Genomic DNA, 12,250 nt, shown 5'->3' on the forward strand with positions numbered 1-12,250 from the left:
ATCCCTCAGTTTAAAGCTATGTCCCCTCATGCTAGCCATCACCATCCGAGGAAAAAGGCTCTCACTGTCCACCCTATCTAACCCTCTGATCATCATGTAGGTTTCTACTAAGTCAACTCTTAACCTTCTTCTCTCTAGCGAAAACAGCCTCACGTCTCTCAGCCTTTCCTCATAAGACCTTCCCTCCATACCAGACAACATCCTGGTAAATCTCCGCTGCACCCTTTCTAATGCTTCCACATTCTTCCTATAATGCGGCGACCAGAACTGTACGCAATATTCCAAGTGCAGCCGCACCAGAGTTTTGTACAGCTGCAAGGTGATCTCATGGCTCTGAAACTCGATCCCTCCACCAATAAAAGCTAACACATTGTACGCCTTCTTAACAACTCTATCAACCTGGGTGGCAACATTCAGGGATTTATGCACATAGACACTGAGATCTCTCTGCTCATCTACACTACCAAGAATCTAACCATTAGCCCAGTATTCAGTATTCCTGTTACTACTTCCAAAGTGAATCACCTCTCAGTTTTCCATATAAAATGCAATTTGCCACCTCTCAGCCCAGCTCTGCAGCTTATCTATGTCCCTCTGTAACCTGCAACATCCTTTAGCATTGTCCACAACTCTACCGACCTTAGTGTCATCTGCAAATTTACTAACCCATCCTTCTACACTCTCATCCCAGGTCATTTATAAAAATGGCAAACAGCAGTGGCCTCAAAACAGATCCTTGTGGTACACCACTAGGAACCGAACTCCAGGATGAACATATCCCATCAACCACCACTCCGTCTTCTTTCAGCCAGTCAATTTCTGATCCAAATCGCTAAGTCACCCTCAATCCCATGCCTCCATATCTTGTGCAATAGCCTACTATGGGGAACCCTATCAAACGCTTTACTGAAATATACACATCAACCACTTTACCCTCATCCATCTGTTTGGTCACCTTCTCAAAGAACTCAATAAGGTTTGTGAGGCATGACCAACCTTTCACAAACCCGTGCTGACTATTCCTAATCAAATTATTCCTTTCAAGATGATCATAATTCTTATCTCTTATAATCCTTTCCAACACTTTACCCAAAACTGACATAAGGTTCACTGGTTTATAATTAACAAGATTATCTCTACTCCCTCTTCTTGAACAAGGGGGCAACATTTGCCATCCTCCAGTCTTCTGGCACTATTCCTGTAGACAATGATGACATTAAGATCAAATCCAAAGGCTCTGCAATCTCCTCCCTAGCTTCCCAGAGAATTCTAGGATAAATCCCATCCGGCCCAGGGGACTTACCTATTTTCACACTTTCCAAAATTGCTAACACCTCCTCCTTGTGAACCATAATCCCATCTAGTCTAATAGGCTGTATCTCAGTATTCTCCTTGACAATATTGTCTTTTTCCTGCATGAATACTGACAAATAATATCCATTTAGCACCTCTCCTTCGGACTCCAGGCACAACTTCCCACTACTGTCCTTGACTGGCCCTAGTCTTACTCTAGTCATTCTTTTATTCCTGATATACCTATAGAAAGCTTTATGGTTTTCCTTGATCCTACCTGCCAAAGACTTCCCATGCTCCCTCCTGGCTCTTCTTAGCTCTCTCTTTAGGTCCTTCCCAGCTAACTTGTAACTCTCAAGCGCCCTAACTGAGCCTTCATGTCTCATCTTTACTTAAGCCTCCTTATGCCTCTAGACAAGAGCTTCAACTTCTTTAGTAAACCCCAGCTCCCTTGCTCAACCACTTCCACCCTGCCTGACAGGTACATACTTATCAAGGACACACAGTACCTGTTCCTTGAATAAGCTCCACATTTCAATTATGCCCAACCCCTGCAATTTCCTTTCCCATCCTATGCATCCTAAATCTTACCTAGTCGCATCATAATTGCCTTTCCCCCAGCTACAGCTCTTGCCCTGTGGCATATGCCTGTCCCTTTCCACCACTAAAGTAAACTTAACGGAATCGTGGTCATTATCACCAAAGTGCTCACCTGCCTCCAAATCCAACACCTGACCTGGTTCAATACCCAGTACCAAATCCAATGTGGCCTCGCCTCTTGCTGGCCTATCTACATACTGTGTCAGGAAACCCTGCTGCACACACTAGACAAAAACTGACTCACCTAAGGTACTCAAACTATAGCATTTCCAGTTAATATTCGGAAAGTTAAAGTCCCACATAACAACTATCCTGTTATTTTCACTCCTATCCAGAATCATCTTTGCAATCCTTTCCTCTATACCTCTGGAGCTTTTCGGCGTTGTATAGAAAATTCCGAACAGGGTGATCTCTCCTTTCCTGTTTCTAACCTCAGCCCATACTACCTTAGTAGACGCGTCTTCATCAAATGTCCTTTCTGCCACCATAATACTGTCCTTAACTAACAATGCCACACCTCCTCCTCTTTTACCACCTTCCCTGTTCTTACGGAAACATCTACACCCCGGAACGTGCAACATCCATTCTTGTCCCTGCTCTATCCATGTCTCTGAAATGGCCACAACATCGAACACATTGCTGCAAGCTCACCGACCTTATTCTGGATGCTCCGGGCTTTGAAGTAGACGCACTTCAAGCAACCTTTCTGCCTACTGATACATTCCTCCGACCTTGAAACCTTATTCATGACCTGACCACTCTCAGCCTCCTGAACACTGCAGCTACAATTTCGGTTCCTAACATCCTGTTAAATTAGTTTAAATCCTTCTGAAGAGCATTAGCAACATCCCCCCCACCCCATCATAAAGAATATTGGAACCCCTCTGGTTCAGGTGGAGACCATCCTGTTTGCAGAGGTCCCACCTACCACAGAATGAGCCCCAATTACCCAGGTATCTGAATCCCTCCCTCCTGCACCTTCCCTATAGCCATGTGTTCAACCGCTCTCTCTCCCTATTCCTTACCTTATTAGCACATGGCAAGGGTAACAAATCAGAGATAGCAACTTTGCTTGTTCTAGCTCTAACGAGTCTGAAAGAAGTTACAGGGAGGTAATCACACCTCAGAGACAGGAAGGAGGTAGATGATTTCCAGTCAAAGGATGGAAAGGGAATAGGCAGACAGTGCAAGGATCGTCTTTGGCTATTACCTCAATAACAAGTATATTGTTTTGGATACTGCTGTGGGTGGGGGGGGGGGGGCAACCTACCAGTGGTAAGCCATAGGGTACAGGTGTCTGTCCCTGTTGGTTAGAAGGGAAGTAGGGAGAGGAGTAGAGCATTAGTTATTGGGACTCCATAGGTAGGGGGTCAGACAGGAGATTCTGTGGGAATGAGAAAGACTCGTGATTGGAGTGTTGCGTCCCAGGTGCCAGTGTCTGTGATGTCTAAGATCGTGGTTTCGGGATCCTCAAGGGGGAAGGGGAGCAGCCCCAAGTCCACCAAGACATAGATAGGAAAAGGGATGGGGTTGTAAGGCAGAAATTCAAGGAGCTAGGGTGATGTCTACATTAACAATCCAATGATAATGCCAGTAGACCACCACGTTCCCATAAGACTAGGACAGATGAAAGAGAACATAATTTATACTTATATGCTATCACGACATCCTAAAGCACTTTAAAGGCAATGATAGACTTATCTGAGTGTGTTCGCTGTTGCAATATAGAAAACTTCAGCTGATCAGTATACAGCCAAGTTTAATTTGTTGCTTATATGGTGTTATGTTGGTTGAGGGATAAAAATTGGCTTGAACACAAGGAGTACTCCAATATTCTCTTCTGAATAACGGCTTGGGACCCTTCATTATCACCAAAATCTGGAAAGGGGCCAGAGTATAACATCTGAAAGATGGCACCTCTCCATTAGGACTGAACAGAGGTGTCGGCTAGATTATGTCCTCAAGACTTTCAGATACGAAGCTCAAACTTCTTAGAGTATTAGCACTAAGCCAAGGCTAAAAGCGGATTGCTATTAGGTATATAAATCAGCTGACCACAGACATTTATCATTATAGTTTGACAACTGAGTGTTCTGACCCATTCCTAGAGACTAGTGGAGTTAAACAAGGCTAGTTATTAGCATTAATCCTCTTCAGTGTGATATACTGCACCATGCTCTCAGACATTGACCAGGATGGCATCAAAATCAGACTTCACTTTGAGGGAAACTGCTCATTTTGAGATAACATCTGGCAAAAACCAAGGTATCAAAGACACACCTTATGATTTCCTATTCGCTGATGACTCTGCACTAGCTTTTAGTTTAGAGCTAGACATGAAATGTAGTACAAACCCGCTCTTATTGCACATGATAACTTTAGTGTTTATGGTCAGCTTGAAGAAAACTATCCTGCTATAAGCCTAAAGTTTTGGTCCACGACCAGAACTGACAGTAGCGGATGAATTCACTAATCTCGGCAACACACTCTCTTGAGCCATCTGTATTGAAAATGAGTCACAGGCAATTACCAAAGCAAGTAGAGTCTTCAGCAAGAGCTCAAACATCAGTCTAACAATCAAGAGAAGTATATCCACCTACCAACAAAGTCTATACAGCAATAATCCATCAACATTGCTGCCCTGCAAGACTTAGAAGCAAGTTCAGAGTACTTTGGTGCAGAGGGATGTAGGTGTGTATGAATTGCAGAAAACTAGTGGGTACAGCAAATAAAAGGAGAGCAAATAGAATTTTAGCATTTACTGCTGATTGAATAGTGTATACAAGTAGGGAAGTGTTGCTGCAACTGTACAAAGTAATAGTGAAACCGCACCTGCATACAATTTTTGTCCATTTATTTGAGGAGGCATGTAGTTGCACTGCAGGCAGTTCAGGGGAGCTTCACTGGATTGATTCTGGAGGTCAGAAGTTTGTCTAATGAAGAGAGACTAAGCAGTTTAGACCCATAACCTCTGGAGTTCAGAAGAATGAGAGAAGATCTAAACTTGGTTCAAAAGATGCTAAAGGTGACGCAGAAAATATGTTTCCTCATTTAGGGCAATTTAGAATGAAAAGTCATAGTTTTGGGATAAGGGGTAGCTAAAACAGTGGTTAGGAACAATTACTTCTGTCAAAGGGTCATGAATCTGTGGAATTCACTACTCTAAACTATGGAGGATGCGAGGACACTGAGTAAATTTGAGGAGATGGACAGACTTTTAATGAGTAATGGGTTGAAGGGTGATGAAGAGTGGGAGAAAGTGAGGACTGCAGATGCTGGAAATCAGTTGAAAAGTGTGGTGCTGGAAAAGCACAGCTGGTCAGGCAGCATCCAAGGAGCAGGAGACATTTCATGTATAAACCCTTCATCAGCAATGTAGGGGGAGGGAAGGAGGCTGTGGGATAAATAGGAGGGGAGGGGGTAAGCTGGAAGGTGATGGAGAGTGGACAGAAAAGTATATTTGAGGCTGAGATGAGATGAGCCATGATCATATTAAATGGCAGAGCAAGCTTGAGGGGCTGAATTGCCAACTCCTGCTCCTAGTTCTTATGTTCTTAGACTATGTATTAGTGTCATCCCAAGAAGCTCAATTACTTTCATCTTGATATCTTTGGAAGCTTTTGGCAATCAGGTTACAGGATAAAGTACCAGATACCGAGCTGCTCACTTGATCTTGCATGTCAACCACTGATACCATATTAGTACAGGTGCCAGAATGTCTGCCATTTACTTACCAAAGCAAATCTCCTGTGGAGAACCGGAGTCTGGAAGGTGTCCCCATAGTGATCTAAGGACTCACTCTGAAAGCACAGAATGCTTCACTCAAGAGCTTTGGGTTTAATTTTGAGTCCTGAAAAAGCTCGCCCAGGTCATTGCACCTTGGTCAATTAGTAAACTAAACAATGCATCCTTCCCTCTACCACCATTGGAAGAAAGTATAAATCAGAGACAGAGCAAAAAAAATGCTAGGAGAAGAAATTCCAAGTCTTCAATTCATTTCAAACTCAATACGCTGAGGTAGCCTGTGCAAAGAACTTGGCCTTTGTATTAACAGATATTTCTACAAAAATGATTAAACATCCTAGACAGTGAACATGGTCACATTTGCCTCAAAGTACAAACAAGATAGGAAGGAAAAGTTCTGAGGAAGGGTCACTGGACCTGAAACGTCAACTCTGATTTCTCTCCACAGATGCTGCCAGATCTGCTGAGCTTTTTGAGAAATTTTTCTTTTTGGTACAAATAATGTAGGTATTGTGAGAGCATACTGTAGGGATACACAAAGTGTATCTCACAGGAAATAAATCATATCCAAACGGACTTAACTCATTTGCTATTTTTCCGATTGAGTTCTGATATACTGCACTAAGTACATTCAATGATAACAATAAGTGCAGCATCAGTGCTAACACCCAAGACATCAAATGAGAACATTCATTATGCATAAGCAGCTGTGAAGTTATAATGAACTGACGTAATGCTCAGGAGGCATCAGAAATTATATATCCATAGTTATCTTCTCTGAAATTTGTACCTGAACAAAAAGCAGACCAACACTTGACATTTACAAATCATAGCCAAGGATTTTAATGCACATCTTAAGGTAGCTGTGCTCTGAACATAAAATAAGAAGTGTTGCTCAAAGATTCAGAAATTACAAAAGGTAAATAAAGAGTGCATCAAGAATTCTATAATTGGACTCATTACAATGTTAAATTAACACAGACACTTTGGGAATTTATTTGGCAGCTAATCCCTAACAATTAAATAACAGGTTGGTGCTCGTGATACTACTTTCTAGAATCCAAAGAATCCCTAGAGTGTGGATTGTACACCACCTCCAACCAGCTTTTGATACTTTTAGCACATTCAAATTATATCATACCTACTTTTTGGTTTGTCTTCTATTATAATCTGCATTTACAAATTAATTCCCGTTTGTCTTATCATCTATTTTCATTATAATATTCTTTAATAGTCTTGTATGGTAAGGGTTTCAGGAATATGCCAAAGAAAGAACGCTCATTTTTCACATCGCAGAAATGGTAGTGGGCCATTCAGCCCACTGTTTTACTGCTTTCACATCATAACTGATCTGTATTCCAACTCCAATTACTTGCTTTTGATCCATAATCTTTGATATCCTTACCTTTCAAAATTTTCTCTGCCTTGAAAGTTTTAAATTGATTCAGCAGCCACAGACTTTTTGGAGAAAGATCCTGATTTCAACCACACCGTGTACATAAATTGTTTCTTGATTTCATGCCGAAAACGTTAAGCTTTAATTTTCAGATTGTGTCCCATGCTCCAAATTTCCCCCATTAGGTGTGATTGCTAACCTGCATCTACTCTGTCAAACTCCTTTATCATTTCAAACACTTCAATTTGATCATCCCTCAACCTTCTAAACGCAGGAAGGTACAAATCAAATGCATGAATCTGCCTTCAATGTAACCAATGAAGAAATGACTACATTCTGGTGAATCTTCACAATGCCCCTTTCCAAATCCAAAAAAATCCTTCCCAAGATTTAGTGTCCAAAACTGACAATTGTACTCCAGGTGATATATGACCAAATAGAAATAGAACATGCTTTAAATACTCAGCAGAACTGACTGGATCTATAGAGAGAGAAACCATCAATCACTGAGTGAGGGCACTGTGGTTTCGTTGATTAAAGCGCCAGTATAGTAACTAGAGATCCTGGGTTCAAGTCTCGGTGATGTCTGGATTGTTATCTCACACATTAGGGTTTAAAATACCATCAATCATGGCGAGTGCACACAATTCTGGTGCAAACTTCAGTCTTGGGGAAATGCTGAAATCTTTATTATAGATGTACAGCACTTAGAAAATCTTAATGCCAATCAAGCAGTCAACTTGGTTTTATGAAAGGGAAATCATACTTGACTAACTCCTTGGAAATGTTTGAGGAAGTAACAAGCAAAGTGGATAAAGAGAAATCTTTAAATTTGCGGTACTTACATTTCCAGAAGAAGTTTGACAAGGTGTCACGTCAGAGGTTACTATGCAAAATAGGAGTTCCTGATGTGGGGGTTCCCATCATAACACTTGGGTAACCAACATGGCACAAAAAGTAGGCAAAATGGGTCATTTACAGATTGGCACAGCACAAGTGGTATGCAATAAAGATCAGTACTGAGGCCTCAACTATCAGCAAGGTATGTGAATGACTTGGATGATGGGAAACAAGTGTAATACTGCAAAATAACTGATAACACAAAGACAGATGACAGAACAAGAAGGTGACATAAGGAGTTTGCAAAGGAGGTTAAACGAGTGGGTATAAACTTGGTATATAAAGTGCAATAGAGGGATTTATCTACTTTGGCAGGAATGGAAAAGCATATTGCAGGGCAGTTTGAGGGATCTGAGTGTCCTGGTACATGAAACACGTATTAGTGTACAGGTAAAGTAGATGGAACATTGTACTTTATTGTAAGGTAAATGTAATATAATGTAGGGCTGGTGTGCTACTGGTAAGACTACATCTGATACACAATGCACTGCTTTGATTTCCTTATTTAAGGATATGAGTATGTCAGAAGCATTTTACAGGAGGTTGATGTGATTAATATTTGGATTACACTGTTGGAGGCATGTGGAGGAGGGCACCAAGTGGTCTGCTCATTCATAGAGCAAGTGCAAACATGACAGGCTGAATGGCCACTCTCTGGGCCGGAATAATTTTCTGAATCATTGTCTCTCTCTGTACAAATGTTGCCAGATCTGCTGAATATTTCCACCATCCACATTCCGCAATTTTTTGTTTTTGCACAAGGCGTGTCTAAGGTCCTTTCTAGCTGTAACAGTGTTTCCTTCCCTTTATGCTCTAATCAGCTTGAGGTAAAGGCCAATAATCCATTTATCACATACTGTACTTATAAATTAGCTTTCATGATGTGCGTATTTGGACAACTAAATTGTTTAGCTTTGCCATAACTCATTGAGTATTAGTTTTTAGCATTAATAAAATGGACTTCTTGGCTCCACAGTGGTTGATGTTGCATATAATTATCATATATGAATAAACAAATTAGGCTATTCAGCACCTTGATAGATAGATTAAGGCAAAGATAGATACGTTTTTGAACAGTAAGAGGTTAAGGGTTATGGTGAGCAGGCAATTAAGCAGAGTTGAATCTACAAGATGATCAGCCATGATCTTATTAAATGGTGGAGCGGGCTGAATGGGTCAGATGACTTACTCCTGCTCCTATTTCTTATGCCCACCATTTAATAAAATCATGGTTGCTCTGACATCTTCAATCCAAAATCTCACCCATCCCAATAACATTTCACCCCCTGCTTAAAAATAAACTCTACCTCTTCCTTAAAATAAAAAAATTACTCAGAGCCGCTGCTTCATTCACCTCTTGGAAGAGAATATCAAAGAATCTCAACCCTCTGGGGGGAAAAAAAAATCACCTGATCTCTGCTTTAAATGGACAACCCTTTTTTAAAGAGGAACCCCTAATTCAAGATTCTTGAGGGGATACATTCTCTCCACATCTTTCCTTAATAAGGCCCCTCAGGATCTTGTATGTTCGAACAAGCTATTTTTAACTCTTCTGCATTCCAGAAAGATACAAGCCAAACCTGTCCAACCTCTCCTTATAAGATAACACACTTGTTCAAGGTATCACATTGGGAAATCCTCTCTGAATCACCTCCAAAAGGATTTAAATATCATATTGTGCACAATCCTCCAGGTACAGTCTCAACAGTGCCCTGTATAACTCAAGCAGAACTGCCCTATTTTGTATTCAATCCCCTGGTGATAAGCAATAACATTCCATTCGCTTCCCTAATCACGTGCTCCATACACACATCACGCGAAAAGTTTTGACCATTTACTTTGTCTGTCCACATCTCTTTGCATCTTCCCTCCCCTTTCTACACAACCTCCTGTGCATCCTGACTTTATAATTTGAATATACAATTCTCAGTTCTCTCACCCAAGTAATTAACATCAATGAAGAAAATTGGAGGACTCAGCACTGAATTGTGATCACATCCCATCAATGAGAATGTTTCTTTTATTCCTTCTCACTGTTTCCTACCCACAAAGTTACACTTAATATTGTAAAATGCAGGTAATGTAGACAAATGCAGTTGCCTTTCAACTTCAACGAATGACTGGCAAACTGACGCTGGAATATTTAATTTAGAGAACTGTTGACTTGTGCATGGAAAATGTCCCTGAAATTTGAATAATGTTGGCAGATGTTAACATACATCTGGAACAAGCAAATGGCACTTCAACTTAATGTAACACCCAGATCATGGCACCTTCAAGAACACAGCATTACAATGTCAGCATGGATCCTGAGCTCAGCCCTAAATCTGCAACCTTCAAACTCAGAGATGGCAGTGTTACCAACACAGCCAAGCTGACATTCAGCAGAATGATAAGAGTCGATTCATTTTAAGTTGAAAAAGATCTTGCAATATTTACTCCGACTGGAATCCCACTTCATTTTATATTATTCATCATAAGAGACAGAAGAAATAAGCCACATGACTCCTCAGGCCTGTTCTGAAGTCCTCACTTCACTGCTGGCATATCCATAGTTACTAATATGGGTCAAAACAGCTCTGTAATACTCAAGTACTGGTGCAAATTTTTTGAATGACTTTTTACAAGTTAAAATTATGGGATCGACTATTACTTGGAGACTACTTTTGAGGAGCTGAAATTCATGCCTGGCTAAACTCATACCATATCATTAGCAGATGTCCAATTGATCTCTAAACAAATAAAGAAAAAAAAGCAACAAGTCATGGTAATTCTGAAAACCCAGAGTGGAGTACAACAGCTGGCACACTGGCTCATGAATATCAACCTGTTAAGTATGAAGAACTAGGGTCGACTTTTAAATGAGATATATGGAAAATTCTAGACTTTTTAGCCAAAAATAGGGGGTCAACTTTTAAATGCAATTGATTATTACTCCAGTACATATGGTAATTCCTTTAAATTTAATAGCCCAATCTTGCATGCAAACACACAAAATAGGAGAGAAGTGGACCATTCAGCGTCTCGAGCCTGCTCAATAAGATCATGGTTGATCTGCTTGTGTTTTGAATTCCATATTCCCATCTACATTTAATATCATTGATTCACCCAGCTTACCAAGAATCTATCCACCTGCCTCGGTGGGGGGCAGCATGGTGGCTCAGCGGTTAGCATGGCTGCCTCACAGCACCAGGAACCTGGGTTCGATTCCAGTCTCAGGTGACTGTCTGTGTGGAGTTTGCACATTCTCCTCGTGTCTGCGTGGGTTTCCTCTGGGTGCTCTAGTTTTCTCCCACAGTCCAAAGATGTGCAGGTCAGTTGAATTGGCCATGCTAAATTGCCCATAGTGTTCAGGGATGTGTAGGTTAGGTGTATTAGTCAGGGGTAAATATAGAACAACAGGGGAATGGATCTGTGTGGACTTGCTGAAGGGTCTGTTTCCACACTATAGGGATTCTATAAAAAAGTTCAAATCTATAAATTCTATATTAAAAAAAAAATCCAATCATCTTGCCTCCACCATCTTCTGAGGAACTGGTTCCAAATTGACACAACCCCCAGCAAAAGAATTCTTATCTCTGTCCTAAAATGGAATCCCCCAACATTTGAACAGTGCCCTTAGACCTGGAGTCATCTACAAGAGCAAATATCTTTTCCACGTCCATCTCATCGTGACCATTCAAGAGCTTAGTCACTTTAACCAGGTCATTCTCATGTTTCTAAACTTCACTGGATTATGCCTGAAGCGTTGATTCTACTGCTCTTCGGATGCTGCTTGACCAGCTATGCTTTTCCAGCTCTTCAGTGGAAACAAGCCCATTTTGTCTAACCAATCCTGATAAAACAACCTGTATGTTCCAAGTACCCATCCAGTAAATCCCCTTTGATCTGCCTTCAACGCATTAATATTCTTCATTAAATAAGAAGAACAAAGCTGCACACAGTAATCAAGATCAATTTTGTTAATACCCTGTGAAATTGAAAAATAACACCCTGATTGTTTTGTTCAATTTCTCTCTTAATGAAGGACAGCATTCTGTTAGTCTGCTTGATTGTATGCTATGCCTGTTTAGTAATTTTGCGTGACTCATGCATCAAAGCACCTAAACATCTTTGCATCTCAAATTTGTACAGATGTCCTGAGTTTAATTCATGCTCTACTTTCTCAATCTTGCTGCTGAAAGTGCAGAACTTCTCATGTTCCCACATTATATTCCAATTTACTCACTCATTCATCACATCTATATCCTTCAGTAAACATGTTTTATTCACAACATATTTTTCTCCCTATGCAGGTGTTAGCTGTGAACTTAGCTA

General features: G+C 40.8%; 1 protein-coding gene across 3 annotated transcripts in view; it reads right to left on the reverse strand.

Moving 5' to 3' along the window:
* The window catches only part of LOC122564151 (AP-2 complex subunit beta), a 310,855-nt gene that overhangs the window by 86,223 nt on the left and 212,382 nt on the right, over positions 1 to 12,250 (reverse strand). The gene's annotated exons all lie outside the window — the stretch shown is intronic.

This window comes from Chiloscyllium plagiosum, chromosome 28 (genome assembly GCF_004010195.1).
Source record: "Chiloscyllium plagiosum isolate BGI_BamShark_2017 chromosome 28, ASM401019v2, whole genome shotgun sequence".
NCBI classification, from domain to species: Eukaryota; Metazoa; Chordata; class Chondrichthyes; order Orectolobiformes; family Hemiscylliidae; genus Chiloscyllium; species Chiloscyllium plagiosum.